Below are 23,193 nucleotides of genomic sequence, written 5' to 3'. Positions count from 1 at the left end.
GTTCAGCTGGGGCCTGAGCAAATGCAGAGGAGCAATGAGGACTAAGGGCTTCCTAGGTTGCGCAGTGGTGGAGAATCCGCCTGCTGACGCAAGAGATGCGGGCTTGATCCCGGGTTGGGAAGATCCCCTGGAGAAAGAAATGGGAACCCACTCCAGCACTCTTGCCTGGAGAATTCCATGGACAGAGGAGGAGCCTGGTGGGCTACAGTCCATGGGGTGACAAAGAGTCAGACATGACTGAGCGACCAACTGACTGAATGACGGCCATGGGTGAGGCGCTGAGCACCCGCTGAGCTGGCACTTGAGTCCAGGGGGGTCAGGTGTCAAAGTCTGTAACCAAGGTGTGGCCTGTTGGGGCTGAGGCAGATTAGGAGGGCAAGAATTTTCTTTCCTCAACTACGGGCTGTGTTCGGGGAAGAAATAAGTGGGTTCGTTCCATGCCCAGCTCCTATCTGCTGGAGGGGCTGTGGAGCACATTGAGATGAGGAGGATTCTGAGGCCTTCCTTATCTGGACTCAGGAGGAGAGGAGCCTCGCTGACCAGGGAAGAGCTGGCAGAAAGTTGACCAGGGGTCAAGGCCTGACTGCCCCGCTGCCACCCCCCAGACCTTAAACACTGAGTCAGGAGACCCTGCCTCCAGGTCCATTCCTGGGCCACTTCTCAGCAGCTAGAGTTTTAAATCAGAAAAATAGCTTCCTTTCATCATTCAACCCATCTCCCTGTGGAAAAAGTCCCCAGGTATGACTGAGGGCTGCCTGCTCCTGCCTGAGCCTGGGCAGCCCAATATTTCATTTCTTGGTCAAGCCACACACACACAGGAGGGTGATGAGAAATTCCTACCTGTTTCTCCCCCACTTGCTTATCCACCTGGAGATAAATGCCCCTGCACAGCCTTAATCAATTCCCCAGGCACTGTCTGCAACAGACACCAGGAGAGGATGGTGAGGCCTTCTCCCCATTTCTAGCCTCCCTGGACTCTGCCCTCATCTGTTCAGGCTGGTCCTGCAGGCCAGGGAGGGAAGGAGGGTGGGAGATCCAGTGTAGGACAAAGAGTAGAGGAGAGATGTCAGCACCTCTGGCTGAGGAGGCCCTTCTGCTCCCGGACTGACTCTGTGACAGTATCTCATTTACACTTTGTAAGAATCTCTCCAGAGAAGGAAATGGCAACCCACTCCAGTGTTCTTGCCTGGAGAACCCCAGGGACGGGGGCAGCCTGGTGGGCTGCTGTCTCTGGGGTCGCACAGAGTCAGACACAACATTTCCCTGGTGGTCCAGTAGCTGAGAGTCCATCTGCCAGCACAGAGGACACAGGTTCAATCCCTGTTCCAGGAAGATCCCAAGGGCCACGGAGAAACTGAACCTACGTGCTACAGTTACTGAAACCCAGAGGCCTAGAACCCGCGGGCCTGCAGTGAGAGAAGACGACATCGCAATGAGAAGCCCGAGCCCCGCATCAAAGACCGATCTCTCTTACAGTGGTTCTCAGACTTGAGAGCACATCAGGGTTTCCTGGAAAGCTGATTACTACCCAGACTGCTGGGCCCATCCTTGAGTTTCTGATTCAGCAAGTCTGGGGTGGATCCTGAGAATCCTGCACTTCCAGCAAGTTCCCAGGCAGCACTGATGCAGTTGGTTCAGGGACCACTGTGAGAGCCACAGCTTTACAGCCCTGCTCTGTGATTTACAGAGCCCTTCCCATTCACTGTTTAATTCACTCCTCACAACCACCTTGGGGTGGGGAGAACTAGCCCCACTTCCTGGATGGAGCAAGCCGCACTCAGCTGGGAGCGATGGAGGCACTTTCCTGAGGTTACACAAGGAGGAGGGGACCTCCCTGGTGGTCCAGTGGTTGAAACTTGGCCTTCCAAGGCACAGGGTGCAGGTCTGATCCCTGGTTGGGGAGCTAAGATCCCACATGCCCTCTCGCCAAAAAACCAAGACATAAAACAGAAGCAGTATTGTAACAAATTCAATAAAGACATTAAAAAAATGGTCCACAACAAAAAATTATTTAAAAAAAAAAAAAAGGCGGGGGGAACCTGACCTCCAACGACTCTGTGAGCACACAGCCACGTCCTAACTCGGGGCTACTGGAGGCCGTGGTCCTGGGCTTTCTTTCAATACACAAATGCAGTTCAGGCCAGCATCAAGAATTGGACAGGTGTTCTCATGACAGCTTCCGAACAGCTATCTGAATAACAGGCATCAAGGGCAGGTGGTCAAGACACTGGCTTCAGAGTCAGAGACCTGGCCACCAACCCAACTCACCTTCCCTGTGTCTCGGCGCTGCCCGGCACCTCCCAACAGCCAGGCTGCTGTGAGATGAGGCAAGCAGTGGGACGGAGACCCTAGCCTTGGCACACAGTGAGGCCTCAATGAACCAGTGGGCACAGACAAGAGCAGTGAGGGATGTAAGGAAGATCCAAAACCTCTCTGCGTTTCAGTTTCCTTAACTGTAGACTAGGGTCAAAACCAAAAACTACCTTATAGGGGAATCATAAGGATTCCATGCATTTATCTATTCATATTGCCTTAGAACAGTACCTGACCCAGGGCAAACTGCGTTAGTGTCCTACCTATGGTCCCTTTGCTAAGCATGATAGTTTGGCACCGAGCGCTCACTTTTCATCCCCACATGGAAGCAAACCATTCAAGAATAGAACACAAAACAAAAAAGAAAACATTAAAAATAAAATCAAAACCAAACAAACGAATAGAGTAGGCTGTGAGTGCAGGCGTGCTAAGTTGCTTCAGTCGTGTCTGACTCTGTGGAACCCTATGGACTGTAAGCTCATCAAGCCCCTCTGTCCATGGGAGTCTCCAGGCAGCAATACTGGAGTGGGTTGCCATGCCCTCCTCCAGGGGGATCTTCCCAACACAGGGATCGAACCTGCACCTCTTGTCTCCTGCATTAGCAGAGGGATTCCCTACCACCAGCGCCACCTGGGAAGCCCCAGAGCAGGCTGCTGCTGCTGCTGCTAAGTTGCTTCGGTCATGTCTGACTCTGTGCGACCCCACAGACAGCAGCCCACCAGGCTCTGCTGTCCCTGGGATCCTCCAGGCAAGAACACTGGAGTGGGTTTCCATTTCCTTCTCCAATGCATGAAAGTGAAAAGTGAAAGTGAATTCGGTCAGTCGTGACCGACTCTTTGCGACCCCATGGACTGCAGCCCACCAGGCTCCTCTGTCCATGGGATTTTCCAGGCAAGAGTACCGGAGTGGGTTGTCACTGCCTTCTCCGCCAGAGCAGGCTACGGGCAGTCAAAATGAATGTGCTTCATGACACAGAACAGTACACTTAAAAATGGTTAAAACGATACATTTGATGTTTTGTGTATTTTACCACAATAAAGAAAAAGATAAAAAGAAACAGCAGCCCCATACTAGACTGCCCAGCTCTCCTGCACTCCTCCACTGTCTCTGCCCTCTGCTTCCATGCTTGTTTTCCCAGGGAGCTCCTGCTTCTTTCAACCCTCCCTGAACTTCGTCCTTACAGTTGGTCCCTGGTGTGACTTTGGGGGGTGCAGGACAGGTTGGGTCCCCCCTCACCCTTTCATTCCGGGCTAGTCAGGGCCTCCTCTGCCTAGGCCTCCGCAGAAGGGGCCCTATGGGGGACGAGCCTCACCACTCTACCAGGCAGGTGCCTTCAGGACAGCCTCACCCTGCTCCCAGGAAGAAGGTGGATCTTCCACTGACCTCCCTCTGGCTTGCTGGCCCTCTCTGTGGAGCTGGCTCTGCTCCTCATGGTGAAGGAAGGGGCCCCTTGAGGGAGCAGTGCCCTCAGTGACCAGCAAATCTCCCCCAGGGCTTCGGCTGGAGCCCTGCTCTGTGCAGGGAAGGTACACAGTTACTGAGACCAGGGCTTGGGCTCCAGTCTGCTCTGCTGTCATTTGCTGTGTGACCCTGCTCAAGTCATTGTCCCTCTCTGGGCCCCAGTGCCCCAGCCATGAAATGCGAACGTGCATCCCTGCCTGAGACCCTCCTAAGACTTTAGGGAAGCACTGGAGGGAGAACAGAGGCAAAGGTGTTTGTTTATTATATGACTTGACCATGTTGAGAGGTGGCAGAGCAGTGGTTACAGACACGGTCAGGAGCCCGCCTACTGGGCTTGAACATTAGCACCTCCTCAAACCAGCTGGAAGACCTTGGACAGGTTAGTCAATCTCTCTAGACCCCAGGTTTTCCGTCTATAAAACGGGGTGGTGTGGTAATTAGTGAATGAATTCATATCTGACAAGCACTTACAGTACTGCCTGGCACACGGTAGTTAGTCAGTCATTAAGTCGTGTCCAACTCTTTGAGACCCCATGGACTGTAGCCTGCCAGGCTCCTCTGTCCATGGAATTTCTCCAGGCAAGAATACTGGAGTGGGTTGCCATTTCCTACTCCAGGGGATCTTCCCAACCCAGGGATCGAACCTGGGCCTCCTTCATTGCAGGCAGTTTCTTTACCGGTAGTCTGAGCCACCAAAAAAGTGCTAGTCGCTCAGTTGAGTGCAAGATGAATTCAAAATAAGTAACAGCAGCTACACCGTGGGACAGATTGAGAGTACTATGCTAAAACCCAAGAATGTATATAACAAAACAGAAACAGATTCACAGACAGAGAGAACAAGCTAGTGATTTCCAGTGGGGAGAGGGAATGGGGAGGTGGGGCACGGGATTAAGAGACACAAACTACTATGGATAACATAAATAAGCACCAGGGATATATTGCACAGCACAGGAAAATATACCCGTTATTTTTTAATGGCTGGCCATTATTTTTTTATACTGGTGTATAATCTATATAAAGATATTGAATCACAATGTGGTACACGTGAAACTAATAAAATATTTTAAGATGCCTATACTCAATTAAAAAAAAAGTTTAAAAAATAAGTAATAACTTCTATTGACTACTCACCATGAGGAGGCATGGTTTTAAACTGTTTACCTGTATTAATGGATTGAAATGAACATTTAGCAAAAATGAGTCAGGACTTTGAACAGGGCTTACAGATTAAACCAGAAGCACAAACAGCCCATGTTCCTTTTCTCTTCAAAGAGGCGACAGCTAAAGACCTAAAGATCCAGGGATGGGAGGGGTCATCTGTGCTCAGAGCCAGGAAAATCTCCTTAACTGGAGGAAAACAGAGGAAGCCTTGCGCCCATCCCCCACCTTCAGCAAAGCTTTCGAATCTAAAGCTCTAATTCTTATCTAATCTAATTCTTAGCCAGGCCCACTAACTCCCTCTGTCAAGTGATCTTATTACATCTGGAGGCAAGAAACAGCATCCCAGAACTGCCCAGGGTCAGGGACCCAGAGGGGCACGCAGCCCAGCTCTCTGCTCTCCTTTTCCACGCCATTCCATCTGAAAAGTCTGCAGATCTAGGCTTGCCCCATTCTACTGTAGAGAAGCTCACCCCTTCCGGGGACAGAAGAACTCAACAGTTAGACTTCCTCCTTTTACGGAGCGGAAATCCACAGTTTCCTCCGCGGCCCTGTCTCCATCCCTGGAGCCCCACCAACCACATCCGTTTCTCTGCCCCACAGTGACCCTTCCAGAGATCACCTGTCCCCGGGGTGGCTCTGCTCCAGCTTGGGGAGTTTCTTGTGTGACTCAGTTTCCCATCTCCCCATTTTGGTTACCTCCCAGTAATGCTCCAAGCTGTCCCCATCTCTCACCCAGTTTGGAAGGATCATAGCCAAACCCTCCAGATGGAGGCTAAGAACCACTCAGCAGAGCAGGTTTCCAAAAATATTCCAGACTTTGCATCTCAGAGAAGCAGAACTGGCCAGACCCCACAGAGATGATGAGGTACAGACAGGGAAACTGACTTACTGTGCCCAGGGCCACCCACACAGGGCAGAACCAGGAACGGGATCCAGGTCTCCAGCCCTTAAGCCTAGGAGAGTCCTCTAAGATGCAGAACAAAGTTTCCTTTGATCCTGCGTCCGGATACAGTGTCAAATATTTTATTCCTTATCTGTGTTGCTGTTCTTGAAGGAACAAATTCCAAGGATAGCTGGGGAAGAAGGTCTTCTAATTGTGAGGCCGAGGGTCATATCCCCTAGCTAGGGTCTCCCAAGGCTCAGCCCTTTGGAAGGTGGGCTGTCTTTCTCCAGAGTGAGGTTCAGACTGAGGGAGATGGGGCTCCTTGGGATAAGGAGAGGAGACAGACCCCAAGTCTTTGCTGCTAGAAAGTCCAGCAGAGCATGAAGGGTAAACCAAAGCACATCAACTCAACTCATATTTTCTAAGTTCCTAGTTGGAGACAGACCCTTATGCTGGGCTCTGCAGGCCCAGAGGTAGTCTCGGAGTCTCTGCCCCTGGCACGGGAAGAAAAATGAAGAAATCGAATTCCACTCAAACAAAGGATGATCACAAACGTGGTGGTGTGTCAGAAGTGGCAGCAGCAATGAAAAGACCAGGAAGTTAGAGCAGTGGCACCCAAAATGTTTTGATCATTTACTACTTTCAAAGGGAAAAAGATTGAGCTCACCCACCCAAATATATTACATACAAGTAAACATGGGCTTCCCTGTAACTCAGATGGTTAAGAATCTGCCTGCAATGTGGGAGATGCAGGTTCGACCCCTGGGTAGGGAAGATCCCCTGGAGAAGGGAATGGTTACTCACTCCAGTATTCTTGCCTGGAGAATTCCATGAACAGAGAAGGCTGGCAAGCTATAGTCCATGGGGTCCCAAAGAGTTGGACATGACTGAATGACTAACACTTATCCACTTAACCATCACTAACAGACATAAGGTACAATCTATACAAGAGGCAAGATTTAATATTAACCAGAGTGACTAAATCTCTACTTCAAATAGTGTCCTCCCCCTCAAAAAATCTTGGACTAACTTCTTGTCTCATGGTTTTTTTTTTCCCTTTCCTTGTGGGTGATGAAATGATTGTGCTAAAAATCCAATTCATTCTCCCATTCTCTTATCCTAATGCACTAGCATTATCAGAATTACTAACAATTCAGTGTCCTGGTAGGAATCTTTAAAAATCATTGCCCATTTATTGAGGGTTAGTTTAGCTAAAACTAGTCAATATAATCTACAAATCCAATCTGGATTAATTAATCTAGATTGACCTGAATTGACGGACCAGGTTAATTAGTTGAGATAACCGCCTAAAATGAACTAAAGAGTGGGGTATCCTTATCACCCCTTTCTCAGGGACTTCTGGAGACATGAGACATGAGGCTGCCTGACCCCTTCCTGGAGAGGGGGTCAGTGTGTCTACACCTGGCAAATGGTGGCAAACTTGAATTATCTTCTTGTTTAGATAATATTTTTTCCTGCACCGCACTGAGCATTTTGCGTACATTGTCTTGGATGCCACCAGAATAGAAAACAGGGAGACGCTCAGAGAAGATATTCAGGCTGCAAGGGATGGTAGAGATAAACCAGTTTAACTCCTCATTTTGCAGGTGAAGAGACAAAGACCCAGGAAGGGCTATAACTGGTCCAAGGTCACCAGGCTGGTCAGTGGCCAATCCCAGAGGGATTGCAAATCTCTAGTTCTTGATGCTAATACCTCTCTGTTCTGGCCACAGTCAGCCCCTTCCAGCCTCTCTTACTGGGCCATAGGCAGCTCCTTGACCTCTCACCCTTGGGGCTGCCTCTCTTGTGACGTAAGATCACCTGCTGGGCGGCAGGGAGATGTGCATCTCAGCAAAGGTTACAAGTGCTACCAGGATGGAGGACATGATGTCTCAGTAAGCCATGGTTCTGAGAGTCACTCTGAAGCCTCAGTTTTGTTATCTGTGAAATGGGACTAATCAGGTTCAGCTGTTGTCTGAGTGATGCGGTCCTGGCAACATCTCTATATGGGGAAGTAACCCCAAAAGGTATTACTACTGTCCTTATTACTCTGGAAGGCTCTGTTTGAGAGGGTGAGATCTGGGGTGCCCTTAGAGCTCAAGCATTCTGCCTCTGACCACCAACTGCAGCCCAGGACACCATAGGACCTGGAGTTCTGCAGCACAGTGGTCCCCAGGGTGTGCCAACCCAGGCCTGGTAAGGTGGTGGGCATTTGTAGGCACGTATCCTGGGCCTTCTGAGGCATTGGCTAGAATCCTGCTCCTGTCTCTAGGGCTCTCTTCCCTCCTGCTGTGAAGGGGAAGCTGGGGGTGGGGAGGGGGTCGGGGAGACAAAGGCAGTAGGGAGCTGAGCAGTCAGCTGGGTGCAGAAAGTAAGAGAACTTAAAAACAATAATAAAATCAACAAAAAGCCTGGCTTCATTATCATGATGTGCCTACAGTTCTAAACAATGTCAGTGATAAAACATTCCTTCCTGCCAGGGTAGGCTGCTCCCACCTCTCTGCCCTTGGTGTCTGGCCAGCATCTGATACTATTCCCTTTAGATTGAGCCAGACCAGACTGTACGTTCACCACATCCCAAACAGGCTCAGTGTGCTTCCCGTGCCAGCCCTTGGCTTCTGCTGTTCCTTTGCCAACATCTCCCTCCTTACCACTCTGTGTGTCCAGCTGCTACAAGGCCCAGCTTAGATGCTTTTTCTTCCAGGAAGTCTTCCCACATTCAGTGCCAGCCATCCCCTAGCTGGCTCTGACTATCCTCCCAAGATGCAGACTAAGTAGTGTCATGTTCTCAGTTCGAGAGCAAGATAAGTGAAAGGGATCACCCTCTGAAATCTGGAATCCACAGCATAGAAAACCACACCAGGGAGTCACTTCTCAGCTGTGTAACTTCAGACGAGACGAGCCCCACGACTGAAAAGTCCGACCCGCTTACAGAGTCACTAGTTCAAGCACCCCTTGCTGACCACGCCCTCCCCGCTTCCAGCTTACTGGCACTTCCAGATGTGACCTACCCTCTGTCATCACCCCTGATGGATCAATAAAAACAGGTTCAGGCTCGAGGAGAGCTTTGGACCAGAGACCCCTCTCCAGGACAACATAATCCCTCAGGCTTGGCTCCAGTTTTTTGAAAGGCCAGCTTGTAGGATGGTGTCTGGGCCATGTGATATTTGCATACCGTGACGCCCATTCCTTGTCCCAGCAACCCAGGACAGCAGGCCAGGCTTCACCCACTGCAGACACTTTCCCCCGTGAGAACTTCCATCACTGGCTTCCTCCACCTTCTCTCCCCAACCTGCCTATTCTCTCTTCACTCTCTCTTCCAGCCAGCTCTGTGGTCTGTCGTCTCACTCTTAAGAACACCATGAAATCTTTCTTCCTCCTGACTTCTCTCATTATCATCTGGCAAAACCCTGATGCTGGAAGAACCAGGATATCTAAACCCTTTGGGGAAAAAAATAGACGAAAAACAGATGAAAACCCGCAGGGTGAGATCCTTTTCCGCTACTGCCTGTCTCCCCCCAGCACCCCTCCCTCTGTGAGTCAGGCCTTGCGAAAGGCACAGTGGGCAAGTGAGATCCCAGCGGTGTCCTCCACGTGCGTGTGTGCGCAGTCGCTCAGTGGTATATGACTCTCAGTGACTCTGTGGACTGTAGCTTGCTAGGCTCCTCTGCCCATGGGCTCCTCTGCCCATGGGATTCTCCAGGCAGGAACACTGGAGTGGGTTGCTGTTTCCTCCTCCAGGGGATCATTCTGACCAGGGATCCAACCCACTTATCCTGCGTTGGCAGGTGGATTCTTTAACACTAAGCCATCTGGGAAGCCTCTTTCTCCTTGTATCTAAAGCCAATCCATCATTCACCCTTCCCTCCTCTATTTCCTAAACATCTCTTAAACCATCCACACTGGCTACCATCCCCACAGCTACCACCGTGTTCTTACCTGGTCACATAGTCTTGGATACCAAACACCTGGCCCCTGATCTTTTCAAAAGATGGAAATTCAAACTTCCCTGGTGATTCAGTGGTTTAAGAATCTGCCTTCCAATGCAAGGGACATGGGTTTGAGCCCTGGTCGGGAAACTAAGATCCGATATGCCACAGGGCAAATAAAGCCCGCGTGACACAACTAGAGAGCCTGTGTGCCACAACCAAGACAAGGCCCAACCGAAAAAAAAAAAAGATGGAAATCTGCTCACGCCACTCCGTGGCCACCGCTGCGAGGCCTGAAGGGTCTGGCCCACTCTGCCTCTCCAGATTCACCTTGGTCAGGGATCTGAGCTACAGACACTTGGGGCTTTGAATTCCTCAACAGTCCATTTCCTTCAGCCTCAGGGCTTTTGCACAGGCTGTTTCTCTGATCTAGAATGTTCCATTCTCCTGTTCCACCCTCACCTGGCTACTCCCCTGCTTATCTTTCAGATTTCAGCTCAAAAGTCCTTCCCTTAGAACAGCCTTCTGCAGTGATCCTGGACTAGGCACGTTTCTCCTCTCTGCTTGCTCCATCTGCCCTCTCTTTTCCAGGTTTTGCGGGACTCTCTGGGTACTGCCAAACTCTCCTTAGATCTATGAGCTCACTGGGGCAACCCCCAGGTTATCTGTTTGGCTCTGTTTGATATCCCTAGCACTGAGCTGTGTGATGTGGAAAGTGATCAATACATGAACAAAGGTCTTGTTCAACTAACTCAATTGAAGAATTACTTATTTAGGGAATGAATGAGTGGCCAGTCTAGGTGAGGCTGTAGGATTATCTGTGTGGGACAGGCCTCTGCAGTCTCTCTCCAGGGCAGGCCATGGGCCAACCTACACTTGGAAATGGTCATAACAAGGATGAGATTAATGACTCAGCCAGCAAGCTCTCAAGCCTCCTTCCTGTCCATGAGCTCCTCAGCCCTCCTCCAGGCCCCCCATTACTCACAGCACCTGGCATTTAACAGCCAGTCCACCAGGGCATTTCTGCACTGACAATACGTTTACGCTGCTGAACATTATTCCCAAGAGTCAGAGCTCAGGAGCTGGTCTTTGTGGAGTTGGATTAGGAGAAAGTGGTGGAATCCAGTGAAAACAGGGTTCAAATGCTAGCTGGCTAGCTGGCTGATTGTGTGATCTTGCAAGCCACTTCGCTGGGCCCTGGTTTCCTCATCTGTAGAAAGAGGCCAAGAATATCTAGCTACAAGGTTGCTGCACATATTAAATGAGTGTATATATAGTAAATTAAGAATCTAGGTAGGGGCTGGTCACATATTGTATTTAACTGATTCTAAGACACACAGTTTTTAACATCTCTGAAACTGGGATGAAGCTTATGGTTTAGTTGCTTGCCCTTTTTCTTCCTAATGGATTATAAAATAGTGGTATATCTTATAAGAGGAGGTGCTCTGCATTCCATGAAATAGCACTGCTGCTGCTGCTAAGTCGTTTCAGTCGTGTCCGACTCTGTGCGACCCCATAGATGGCAGCCCACCATGCTCTCCCATCCCTGGGATTCTCCAGGCAAGAACACTGGAGTGGGTTGCCATTTCCTTCTCCAATGCATGAAAATGAAAAGTGAAAGTGAAGTCATTCAGTTGTGTCTGACTTTTAGCGACCCCATGGACTGCAGCCCACCAGGCTCCTCCGTCCATGGGATTTTCCAGGCAGGAGTACTGGAGTGGGGTGCCATTGCCTTCTCCATGAAATAGCACAGTAGCTCGATTTTTCTATTCTCTTTGCAAAGAGGTGGGACAGTTTGTGAGAGTCCCAGGGACCAAAGACTGAGAATGCATATCACTGAGGATGAAGGGTCTTCTGGGGTCTGGCACACTGAGGCAGAAGCCTGAAGCATCACGGAATCTGAAAGCACAGGCTCCTCCCCAGGCTGGCGGCCTCTGGACCACTTGCAGCTGGCCCAGTCCCACTTGAAGGGGGGAAGTGGGGCGGGGGGGGTGGTGGTGGCCCAAACTCCAGCAGGACCCTCACTTCTCTGGATCTGACTCTATGCTTCTGCTGATGTTGCCCGGGGTCCCTGGGTTTGGGCAGTTAGTCATAATGCTGACTCCTTACCTAAACTTTTAGTCTTTGTCCCAAAAGAGAGCCACTGGAACTACTCTGAAGACCCCCGGAGACCTCTCCTCCTGTGTGACACCTACATCAAGCCATCCCTGGCCCCCACCCTCAATTGTTCTGGAAGACCAGCACTGAGGATCCATTCTCCAGGCTTTACCATACTGTGGGTGCCTCCTTAACCCTCCAGCCTGGCGACAGGAGCCTGGCTGGATGACTACACCATCGACATTCCATTTCAGCACACATTACATACAGCCATCTCTTCACAGAAATAAAACGTCTATCACAAAAAAATTCAAAATGCAGAAAAAAGGAAACAAAATTTTGCCATCTAGTGATAATTAACCAGCTTGATGTGTGTCGGTCTGAAAATTTTTCTGTATTTACGAGTGTGTAGATCTAGTCTTTCTTCATATTCAAACCAAAATGGGCTCACTCCGTACACTGCTCTCTTCCTTGATTTTCCAGGTGAGACAAATTTGCAGACCTCTCACTACACAAGCTGGTTTCTTCCTGGTGACCTCATGGTGCCCCCCCCATCCTCTCCATCCCTTCACCTGGCAGGTCCCTACAGCACCCCTTGGTCAGGTCCCTGAGGCCTGGCCTGGGTGCCCAGCCTCTAGCAGGGTGCAGTGCTTATGGCCTGAGAGGTTCCGAGGGACACCTGCCCCCCTTCCTCAGGACAGGACTGTGACTGGATCGCAGTCGCCCTTGGGGCCTCCTCAAAGCACAGCCACACCCCAGCACAGAAACACTCTAGAACTCTTAAATCAAGGGGTATGAGGTGAATGGTGGCTGTCTGTCCCTGCTGGGCTTGACCACAGAACTTTCAGAACAGACCGAATGTTCTCCTGGACTCAGATGCTGCCTTGATATTTCCCTAAGCCCTGGGGACTTAAGATAGCACAGTAAACAACAGAGAACAGGTGCCTGGCATTCATAGTTCATTGAGTGTTTGCGTGCTCTCTGTCCAGTTTTGGAACTCATAACCACAGTACTCATTAAGCAAAGCAGGTGTTTATTATCCCCATTTTACAGATGAGGAGACTGAGGCTCAGAGGTGGGGCAATTTACCCATTGACCTTTCTTGCTTCTCTCCCCTTCAGAGTTTGGCCAACTTCAAATCCTACTAACAACCTGGCCCAAGCATCACTTCCTCCAGGCAGCCTCCCCACTCTACCGGCCTCCCCAGGCTGCGTTAGATACTCCTCCTTGAGGGCCCATAGCTCTGGGGTTTCCCTATCTGAACTGAGCCCCTCATCAGAATGCGCGCCCTTGAAGGCATTGATGGGTCTGGTTTATTACCATTCTTACTCCCCAGACACAGTAAAACCTCAATAGTGGCTGCTGAAGGATAACAGCTCTCAATAGATGGAATGACGATGGTTGCGATTATTAAGGCAGGAAATGCCCTCCCCACTTTACAGAAGAGGACAAGGGGTATAAAGAAGGGACAGGACCTGCCTACAGAGCATGTCATTGGCCAGGACAGGTCTGCCTCTTCAGAAGGCTCCTTTGCTCCACTGTGTTCCTTGCTGCTTTGCCATCTTAGACTCCAAGCCTCTGCTTGGGGTTCATTTCCATCTCCTCTTGCACTGGATAGGCTTCCCTGGCCAAGCAGGTGTGAAGGGGAGCACTAGGAGGGGGCTCTGGCTGGGAAGGCTTAGTCCCCCAGCCTGGGCCAACGCCCTGGGGTAGCCCTAGGAACAGCAAGAGCAGTTAGCTCTCCACTGAGCTCTTCCATGCGCTATGCCCTGTGCCAGAACTTTCCATCTCCATTTCCTTCGTCCTGCAGGTGGGGAGAGAAGGATCCCGGCCTGAAGCTCCCCCAGTGGCGGTGCTGGGATGGGAAGCCAGGGCTGCATCCCTGGCAGCAGGCGGCCCGGGGAGTTTGCTGGCACTAGCGCCAGAGACAAATGCACAGTCAGAGTACCAGAGACAACTCCCAGGGGGCCTGCAGGCTTGGCAAGGTCCCAACTCTCCCTCCCTACCCCGGTCACCTCCCAGCAAGGCCTGCGGGAGGGCTGAGACTCTTGGGCGCAGGGAAGACTGGCTGCCCTGGAAATGCCCAGCACTCTGTATGCGAAGGTCATGGCACCTGCCAGCCCCCTGCAAGCTCTGGGCTCAAGGCCATGCTGGAAGCAGCTGTCACATCAACCCTACAAATCCTCAGCTCCCAGTTTCTTCTTAGAATGAGATTGCACATATCTGGCTTCCAGCTGGCTGAGAGATGCTAATTAAACAAGGCCTCACCTTTCACTGGGCCTTAACTTCCTTGTCTGTGAAATGATGCTGGGGGTGGGGTGAGTGGGGGCCGTGTCTCTCAATAGAACTTACCAATGGACATTCTAGTTTGCCTACAGGCAATGTAGCTCAGTGATTAAGACCCTGAACACTGGAGTCAGATGATATGGGTCCAAATGTATGACCCCAGTCAAGCTACCCAACCACTCTGGACCTTAGTGTCCTTATCTGTGAAATGGGGATGACAGTAGAAAAAGAGATAAAGTAGACATGACTAAAATATTTATATTGATTATCTGAGATAAAAAGAGAAGACTGAGTGATTTATTTTGTTTTTCCTCTCTTTTTTTCTAAATTCTCTATTATCATCAAGTATTTATAACAGAAAAAACAAATATACTTTCTTGGCAAATTAACTTCATTGAGACATAATTCATATATAATATAATACACCCATTAAAAATAATAAGTAATAGTAACTATTCTATAGATTGTTTTGAAGATTGACTGGGCCAGTTAAAATCTTAGATGGTGCCTGAAACAAAAGAGGTGCTATTAAGTATTTGTTAATACCAAAATCAGATCTATTATATTCTTTGCAGCCAAAGATGGAGAAGCTCTATACAGTCAGCAAAAACAAGACTGGGAACTGACTGTGGCTCAGATTAGGAACTCCTTATTGCCAAATTCAGACTTAAACTGAAGAAAGTAGAGAAAATCACTAGACCATTCAGATATGACCCAAATCAAATCCCTTACGATATACAGCGGAAGTGAGAAATAGGTTCAAGGGATTAGATATGATAGACAGAGTACCTGAAGAACTATGGATGGAGGTTCGTGACAAAGAACTATTGACGGAGGGATCAAGACCATCCCCAGGAAAAAGAAATGCAAAAAGGCAAAATGCTTTCTGAGGAGGCCTTACAAATAGTTGTGAAAAGAAGAGAAGAGAAAGGCAAAGGAGAAAAGAAAAGATATACCCATGTGAATGCAGAGTTCCAAAGAATAGCAAGGAGAGAGAAGAAAGCCTTCCTTAGTGATCGGTGCAAAGAAATAGAGGAAAACAATAGAATGGGAAAGACTAGAGACCTCTTCAAGAAAATTAGAGATACCAAGGGAACATTTCATGCAAAGATGGGCTCAATAAAGGACAGAAACTGTATGGACCTAACAGGAGCAGAAGATATTAAAAAGAAGTGGCAAGAATACAAAGAAGAACTGTAAAAAGATCTTCACGACCCAGATAATCACGATGGTGTGATCACTCACTTAGAGCCAGACATCCTGGAATATGAAGCCATGTGGGTCTTAGGAAGCATCACTAGGAACAAAGATAGTGGAGGTGATAGAATTCCAGTTGAGTTATTTCGAATCCTAAAAGATGATGCTGTGAAAGTGCTGCACTCAATATGCCAGCAAATTTGGAAAACTCAGCAGTAGTCACAGGACTGAAAAAGGTCAGTTTTCATCCAATCCCAAAGAAAGGCAATGCCAAAGAATGTTCAAACTACTGCACAACTGCACTCATCTCACACGCTAGCAAAGTAATGCTCAAAATTCTCCAAGCCAGGCTTCAACAGTACATGAACCGTGAACTTCCAAATGTTCAAGCTGGATTTAGAAAAGGCAGAGGAACCAGAGATCCAATTGCCAACATTCATTGGCTCATTGAAAAAGCAAGAGAGTTCCAGAAAAACATCTACTTCTGCCTTGTTGAATCTGCCAAAGCCTTAGACTGTGTGGATTACAACAAATTGTGGAAAATTCTTAAAGAGATGGGAATACCAGACCATGTGACCTGCCTCCTGAGAAATCTGTATGTAGTTCAAGAAGCAACAGTTAGAACTGGACATGGAACAACAGACTGGTTCCAAATTGTCAAGGCTGTATATTGTCACCCTGCTTATTTGACTTATATGCAGAGTATATCATGAGAAATGCTGGACTGGATGAAGCACAAGCTGGAATTAAGATTGCCAGGAGAAATATCAATAACCTCAGATATGCAGATAACACCACCCTTATGGTAGAAAGTGAAGAGGAACTAAAGAGCCTCTTGATGAAAGTGAAAGAGGAGAGTGAAAAAGTTGGCTTAAAGTTCAACATTCAGAAAACGAAGATCATGGCATTTGGTCCCATTACTTCATGGCAAATTGATGTGGAAGCAATGGAAACAGTGACAGACTTAATTTTGGGGGTCTCCAAAATCACTGCAGATGGTGACTGCAGCCATGAAATTAAAAGATGCTTGCTCCTTGGAAGAAAAGTTATGCAGCCATGAAATTAAGACGCTTGCTCCCTGGAAGAAAAGTTATGACCAACCTAGACAGCATATTGAAAAGCAGAGACATTACTTTGCCAATAAAGGTCCATCTAGTCAAAGCTATGGGTTTTCCAGTAGTCATGTATGGATGTGAGAGTTGGACTATAAAGAAAGCTGAGTGCAGAAGATGAATACTTTTGAACTGTGGTGTTGGAGAAGACTCTTGAGAATCCCTTGGATTGCAAGGAGATCCAACCAGTCCATCCTAAAGGAAATCAGTCCTGAATATTCATTGGAAGGACTGATGCTGAAGCTGAAACTCCAATACTTTGGCCACCTTATGCCAAGAACCAACTCATTTGAAACGACCTCATGCTGGGAATGATTGAAGGCAGGAGGAGAAGGGGATGAGATGGTTGGATGGCATCACTGACTCAATGGACATGAGTTTGAGTAAACTCCGGGAGCTGGTGATGGACAGGGAGGCCTGGTGTGCTGCAGTCCATGGGGTCACAAAGAGTCGGACATGACTGAGCGACTGAACTGAACTGACTGAAATAAAGAAGGCCCAAAGCCAGCATGGCTTCCTCCTCCTCTGGCTTGGATTCCTATTTCACCCCAAGGGCCAAGCTCAGCAGATCCTCTGCCCCCATGTTCAATGGTTCATGCTGCCCTGGTCTAGCTTCATCATTCCAGCCCTAGACTCTGTCCACAGCCTTCTCTCTGTACCCAAAAGAATCGCAGCAACACTCACATGTGGTCATGCTCTTTCCTTGTTCAAAGCTTTCCACGGCTCCTGCTGCTGCTGCTAAGCAGCGTCAGTTGTGTCCGACTCTGCGCGACCCCAGAGACGGCAGCCCACCAGGCTCCCCTGTCCCTGGGATTCTCCAGGCGAGAACACTGGAGTGGGTTGCCATTTCCTTCTCCAATGCATGAAAGTGAAAAGTGAAAGTGAAGTCACTCAGTCATGCCTGACCCTCAGCGACCCCATGGACTGCAGCCTTCCAGGCTCCTCCATCCATGGGATTCTCCAGGCAAGGCTCCTACTAGGCTTGACAAAAAGCCCTAGCTCCTCTATGAAACAATGTTTCACCAAGTTACTGAAACTCTCTGTATCTCTGTTCCTTTAAATGAAAAACAGAAAAATCGTACCTCCCTCAAACTTACCGAATACCATACTGCATGAGACGGGGTACACAATCTGACCACGAGCCTCCCTCACCTGTATCCTCTTCCTCTTACCACTACGCTAGTCTGCTCTTCCTGAAGGTGCCAAGCATGGTCCTACCTTAGGGCTTTTGCACTGGTCATTCCTTCCATCTGGACAGCTCTTCCCCCAGGAATCAGCCAAGCCTTCTCCCAAAGGTCACCTTCTCAGTGATTCTCCCCACCAACTATTTGAAACCACAACTCTTCCCTTTCATTCTCCCTCACACACTTGAAATATCCTCTTATGTTTTATTTGCTCCATCTCATTTATCACCACCTATTTTATTGTCTGTCTTCTTTTCCTATCAGACTGTAAGCTCCTTTAAGACAGATTTTTTTAAAATCTATTTTGTTTACTGTCAAGAACCCCTCCTCACCATACCTAGAAAATAACCTAGTGCAGTGAAGGTGTTTAATAAATGAAAGGCTGAATGATCAAATGTGAAGCCCTTAGGACAATCAGGCAGGTGGTAACTACTCAATAAATATTAGCTTATTATAATTGTTATTGATAATTCAAGGCAAGGCTCCCATGTTCTTCCTCCATGACTTCTCTGAGCTTATACAGTAATCTAATCACTCTTTCCCCCACCACACCCTGCCAATCTCTCAATTATATGGTAAGGAACACAGTGCTTTTTAATTATATCTTTTTCCATTTAGGCTGAACCAAATAAAATGGCCATTTCTTGTAAGTCAAAAGTAGCCAGATATTGGCCTTTTCACATAGTTTAACTTAATACATTTCCCATGGTGACCTGCAGGCCCCCGGGAGGCACCTCAAGGGGTAGTACAAAGTAGGTGTCCAGTAAATGTTTGCTCCCCAACTCCTGGCCCTTCATAATAGGTGTGATTGCTAAACACCTATAATCTGTTCTGAAGGAGGCAACATAAAATAATACATGGAGAATCTTGGTGAATTATTTTCTGATCCTCCTGGAAAATCTCTGTCCCCTAAAATAATCCAGGTTCTGGCCATTTCAAGATAACAAAGCTCTAAGGCTGAGGGAAACCCCTTTCCTAGAAGAAAAATGCTAGCTAGTTGTTTGCCTCTAAGAGGATTTATTTAATGATGGGGTCATGGGGTACGGAGGCTGGAACATTCTTTGGTTATCCTTGTGTTCCCTGCTCCTCCTAATAAAGGCTTTTGCTACAGAGATTTGCTCAGTCTAGAACGTGAGTTGTCCAGAGCTCAAGGAAATTCAGCAATCACTGAATCTACCCCACTTCACAGGTAGGGGAAGTGAGGTACAGAAGAGGGCAGGAATTGACCTGAGATCACAGGATGGGGTGAGGAAGAACCTTGGCTGACTCTATGCTAACATGAGTCTTGTGGCTTTTCCTCTGGACCACACTGCTCCTGTGTTAGCCAGACTCTGGTAATGGAAACTTCAGTATCATTATTTTAAAAGCTGTACTTTTTAAAAGAAATGCTTATTCAGCTGTAGTAAAACACCAAACACTTCTTTACCATAAGATAACTTCTTGTAAATAACAGCATTACACTCATCTCTCCTATAATTACTTCCTTAGGGGAAAGTCCTCAAAGTGGAAGGCTAGGGGCAAACGGAAGTTAGGACCATTTTCATGGACTTTTGGAACAAGCTGCCAGATTGCCCTGTAAAATTAAATGCTACTGGAGAATCCCTATAGCTTTACCAGCATAGAGTTTTATCCTTTTACATTTATTTCTGCTAATTTTGGAATAAATAGAGTACTTTCATTTACTATATGGTATGTGTTTTCAGACATACACACAAGGCCTGGAATAAAGATCTCTGGGCTTGGTTGCTTGTCTGCTGTGTGATCTTTGACAAGTCACATCCCCTCCAGGGACAGAGGATATCTATCTGTAAAATGACGGGGTTGAATGAGATGATTTTTTAAGATTCCTTTCAGCTTAGATATTTCATAATTCCATGGTGCATTTTAAAATTATTGGCCTAGGATGACTGTTTAATACCCAGGATCTGTCATACCTCTAAATCAAGGTCCAAACAGCTTGGACTAGTGGAACAGGAAAACAAAGCCCGGATTATACGCAGGTAGAGACGACAGGAGACACAGGGAGCACTTAAGCCTGTGCGAGGGAGCTACACTTGAGTGACAGGACAGATACTTAGTCTGCTTTTACGAGGGAATAATAACACTCATCTGTGGTCTAGCCTCAAGTCCCGTGCAGCTCCTCCATGGCCAGAAGGTAAGGTCGTGGTCACGCTACTTCAGCCTGAGAGTCCCAGACTTGCAGTCAAAGGTAGCTCACCCTCAGCAAGTGCTTGGCCAACCTCTGCTCACACACCTCTGAGGACCCAGCGGGCACCCCCTGCCCCAGCAGCCCTTTTTTTGGCTGTAAGAAAGCTCCCAGGTGAGGGACAGGTCTCGTGGGAGGACAAGGGAGACCAGAAGGCCCAGACCTGATGCTCTGAACCTGCTCCCTCAATCAGGGCGGGTGACAGGAGAGGATAAGGTCCGGAGAGAGGCTCCTCTGGCTCCTCTCACTCCAGACCTAAGGCAGCTGCTCACCTGCAGGTAAATCCTAAGGAAGTGGGTTGTGAACAAGCCCCAGGCTGACTACTGCCCCCTCTGGGGCAGACACCTCAGCTTCCTGGTCCCGCCTTGGCTCTCTTCAACTCCAACAGGAGAAACAATGTTGGATGTGGGGCTGTTTATCCCTGAGGTGAACTGGCTTAAGGGTCCAGATGACTACCCCAGGTTGGGAGGCAGGGAGGAGTCAGATGTTGTCTGTGTGCTCAGAGCAGGACTAGCAGATCCTAGCTCTGTTTGCAGCTAGTGAGATTCCCATAATAAGGGGTGTGCAACTGGGCAGTAAGACCTTCCAGAGGGGATCTGACCAAGGGGCTGGGCCAAATGCCAAGATTCTTCTTTACACAGAGAGTCTGGAGCCACACACAGTCCCTCCGACACCTGCTCTGTCCCAGACCCAACCCCACCCAGACATGGCTCTCCCGGTGCTGGAGCCCCTCTGGGGTCCATGCATGGACCTAGCCCTATCCCAGCAGGCTGGGACACCGAGCTGAGCGTCAGCACCTGGTGGGGAAAGGAAGGGAAGGGTATGGGGAGGGCAGGTTCCGCACCATTCCCTAAATCCAGGTGCTTGCACAGGTCTGGTCTAGGCAAGTCTGGGGCCAAGGCCCCCACTACCTCCAGCCCAGGGCTCCCGCCGCCCCAGACCGCGAGGTAGACTTGGCTGGCAGACTCTGATGGCTCCACCCTGCATGCCCAGGCCGGCTCCACAGGGACCTGGGGGGTGTCCGCTCCCCCTGCCTATTTCTCGTGCCCGGAAGCTGAGGTCCAGCAGGTTTCTCAGCCAGGAGAGGGTCGAGTACCACACGGGTCCCGCGAGGCACCCAGGCCGCTAGCGGGGGGCGGGAAGGAGGCTGACGGGCACGGCCAGCCACACCCAGCATGAGCTGCGCTCACTCCGGGTGGGCTGCGCAGACAGTGCCCATGCGGGCCCCGCGCCGTCGGGAGGCTGGAGCCTGAGGCGGCCCCTACTCTAACAGTCAGGCGAGGAACGTGCCACCACTGCGCCGGCTATTCCGATGGGGAAACTGAGGCCTGGAGAGGAGCAGTGCTTTGTGCAAGGTCACGCGGAGGGGCTGGAAGCCAGGTCCCCCGCGCCCCGCCGGGTCCCCCGCGGTGCGCCGAGCCCCAGCATCCCTCCCCATGCGCTGCAGCCCGGAGGCGCAGCGCGCACACATCGCACAAACCGGGAAGGTATGGCCGGCGGCCCGGGGCCGCCCTACCTTGATGACTGCCGCGCAGGTGGCGGTGGCGGTGGCGGCGGCGGCGGCGTCCAGCTCCGGCTCCGCGCTCTTAGCCGCCTCCGAGTCCCGGAGCCCAGCGCCGCCGCCTCCTCCTCCCCACCGAAGTCGGCGGGTGGGGCCGGTGGGCGGGGCAAGGGCTAGGCACATGCCCCGCCCTCGCGCCCCGCGAGTTCGGGGGCCACCCCTCCTTTCTCGAGCCCTTGTCCGCGCTCCTGGCCCCCGGGACTGGTCCCGGAGCGCGCACACGCGCGCAGAACGGGCGCGCACACCCGCGTGCACACGCCGCAGTGATTGGGGCGGGCTGCCCGGCTAACCGAGCCGAGGCTGGGGACAGTCATACTCGCCTACCTTCGCGCCCCGCCGCTCCCTCGCCGAATGGCTTGGAACAAGGGACTCGACCTTCCGGGAGCCTCAGTTACGCCCCTGATGAAAGGGAAGCAGTAACTGTGTCTGCCTCAGAGAGCTGTTTGAAAATTAGATGAGACGATCTAATTTACCTGCCTGGTGAAGTGCGTGCGCAGAGCCGACCTCGGGAGCAGCGCTCTGTGAACCTGGGCTGGTGGAGTAATTCCTTAGGCTTCTCAGTAAGCCTGCAGGAAGAGGGCGGGGAGGACCCGGAGGACGCCCTTCTTTCTCTCTGTGGCCAGGAGGGGGCGCTGCTGCCCGTTCCCGCCGGCTATGGGGTTTTGCACGCTAGGCACTGGGACAGAGATGGGGGTGGTCCAGCCTTTTAGGAATACCATCAGCTAGCACTTAATGAGCCAGGCACAGTTCTAGGCACCTTCAATGCATCACCATAGTTTACATCACACAAACCTATGAGGTTACCTGTTACTCATCTATTTTACACATGAGGAAGCTAAGGCACAGAGAGGTTAAGTAGTTTGCCTAAGATCACACAGGTAGTAATTCAACCCTAGGTAGAGTGGCTCCCAACCCCAAGCTTATAACTACACTACCACACCACCTCTCTTGAGAAGAGCTCTTTGTTTAGTGGTGTATCTCTAGGAGCTAGAACAGTACGTGGCTCAGTAACTGTTAATTCACCTCAACGTCTTAATTCGCATAGTGCCAGGGCCAGTAACTGGTGCACTCCCTTGCACTGTCACACATCTATGCCTTTGTTCACGCTGTCCCCTCTGCCTGGAGTTCTCTTCCCTCACCTCCTACTGTCCTTCCTTCCAAGGCCAGTACCAACGTCCCTCTCCGGGAAGTCTTCCCAGATTCCAGTGGGTGTGACCTCCCAGCGGTGTATCTGCCTCTTACCCCTCTGTGCCATGATAGTGGGTGGCTGGGACGGCGTTTGGGGACAGGCTGGTTGACAGAGGCCTTTCTGGGGGGCCTGGGCATATAGACCGGTGGGGAGGCCATTGGTGGGCTCTGCAATAGACACACCCTGGGACTCTCCCTAGAGATGCTGTGTAGGTGTGCTCCTCCTCCCCTGCCCCTTCCTTCCTCCTAACACTGATCCATCTGATGAAGACCGCCTGCCCAGTGGTCACGTTTGGTTGTGAGAGCTGAACTGTGAAGAAGGCAGAGCAGCAAAGAATTGATGGCTTCGAACGGTGGTGTTGGAGAAGACTCCTGAGAGTTACTTGGGCAGCAAGGAGAGCAAACCAGTCAATCTTAAGGGAAATCAACCCTGAATACTTGTTGGGAGGACTGATGCTGAAGCTGAGGCTCCAGTATTTTGGTCATCTGATGTGAACAGCTGACTCATTGGAAAAGTCCCTGATGCTGGGAAAGACTGAGGGCAGAAGGAGAGGGTGTTAGAGGATAAGATAGCTGGCTGGATAGCATCATGGATGCAATAGACGTGAACTTGTG

At 50.0% G+C, this 23,193-nt stretch overlaps 1 protein-coding gene across 4 annotated transcripts in view; it reads right to left on the bottom strand.

Annotated features, from left to right (window-relative positions):
• Positions 1 to 21,968, bottom strand: part of CORO2A (coronin 2A) — a 65,884-nt gene extending 43,916 nt beyond the window's left edge. The window contains exon 1 of one of the 4 annotated variants that reach the window (XM_042243212.2): positions 21,715 to 21,968. The gene's annotated coding sequence lies outside the window, so the exon portion shown is untranslated. Of the gene's footprint in view, positions 1 to 5,824; positions 12,674 to 21,345; positions 21,435 to 21,714 lie in introns of those variants that run through there. The other 3 variants (XM_012120491.4, XM_042243211.1, XM_060409276.1) reach the window with 3 other exon arrangements.
• Positions 21,969 to 23,193: the final 1,225 nt, after the last annotated feature.

Source organism: Ovis aries, chromosome 2 (assembly GCF_016772045.2).
Source record: "Ovis aries strain OAR_USU_Benz2616 breed Rambouillet chromosome 2, ARS-UI_Ramb_v3.0, whole genome shotgun sequence".
In the NCBI taxonomy this organism is placed as follows: Eukaryota; Metazoa; Chordata; class Mammalia; order Artiodactyla; family Bovidae; genus Ovis; species Ovis aries.
The sequence above is the reverse complement of the archived record's forward strand: the minus strand, read 5'-3'. Positions and strand labels throughout refer to the sequence as shown.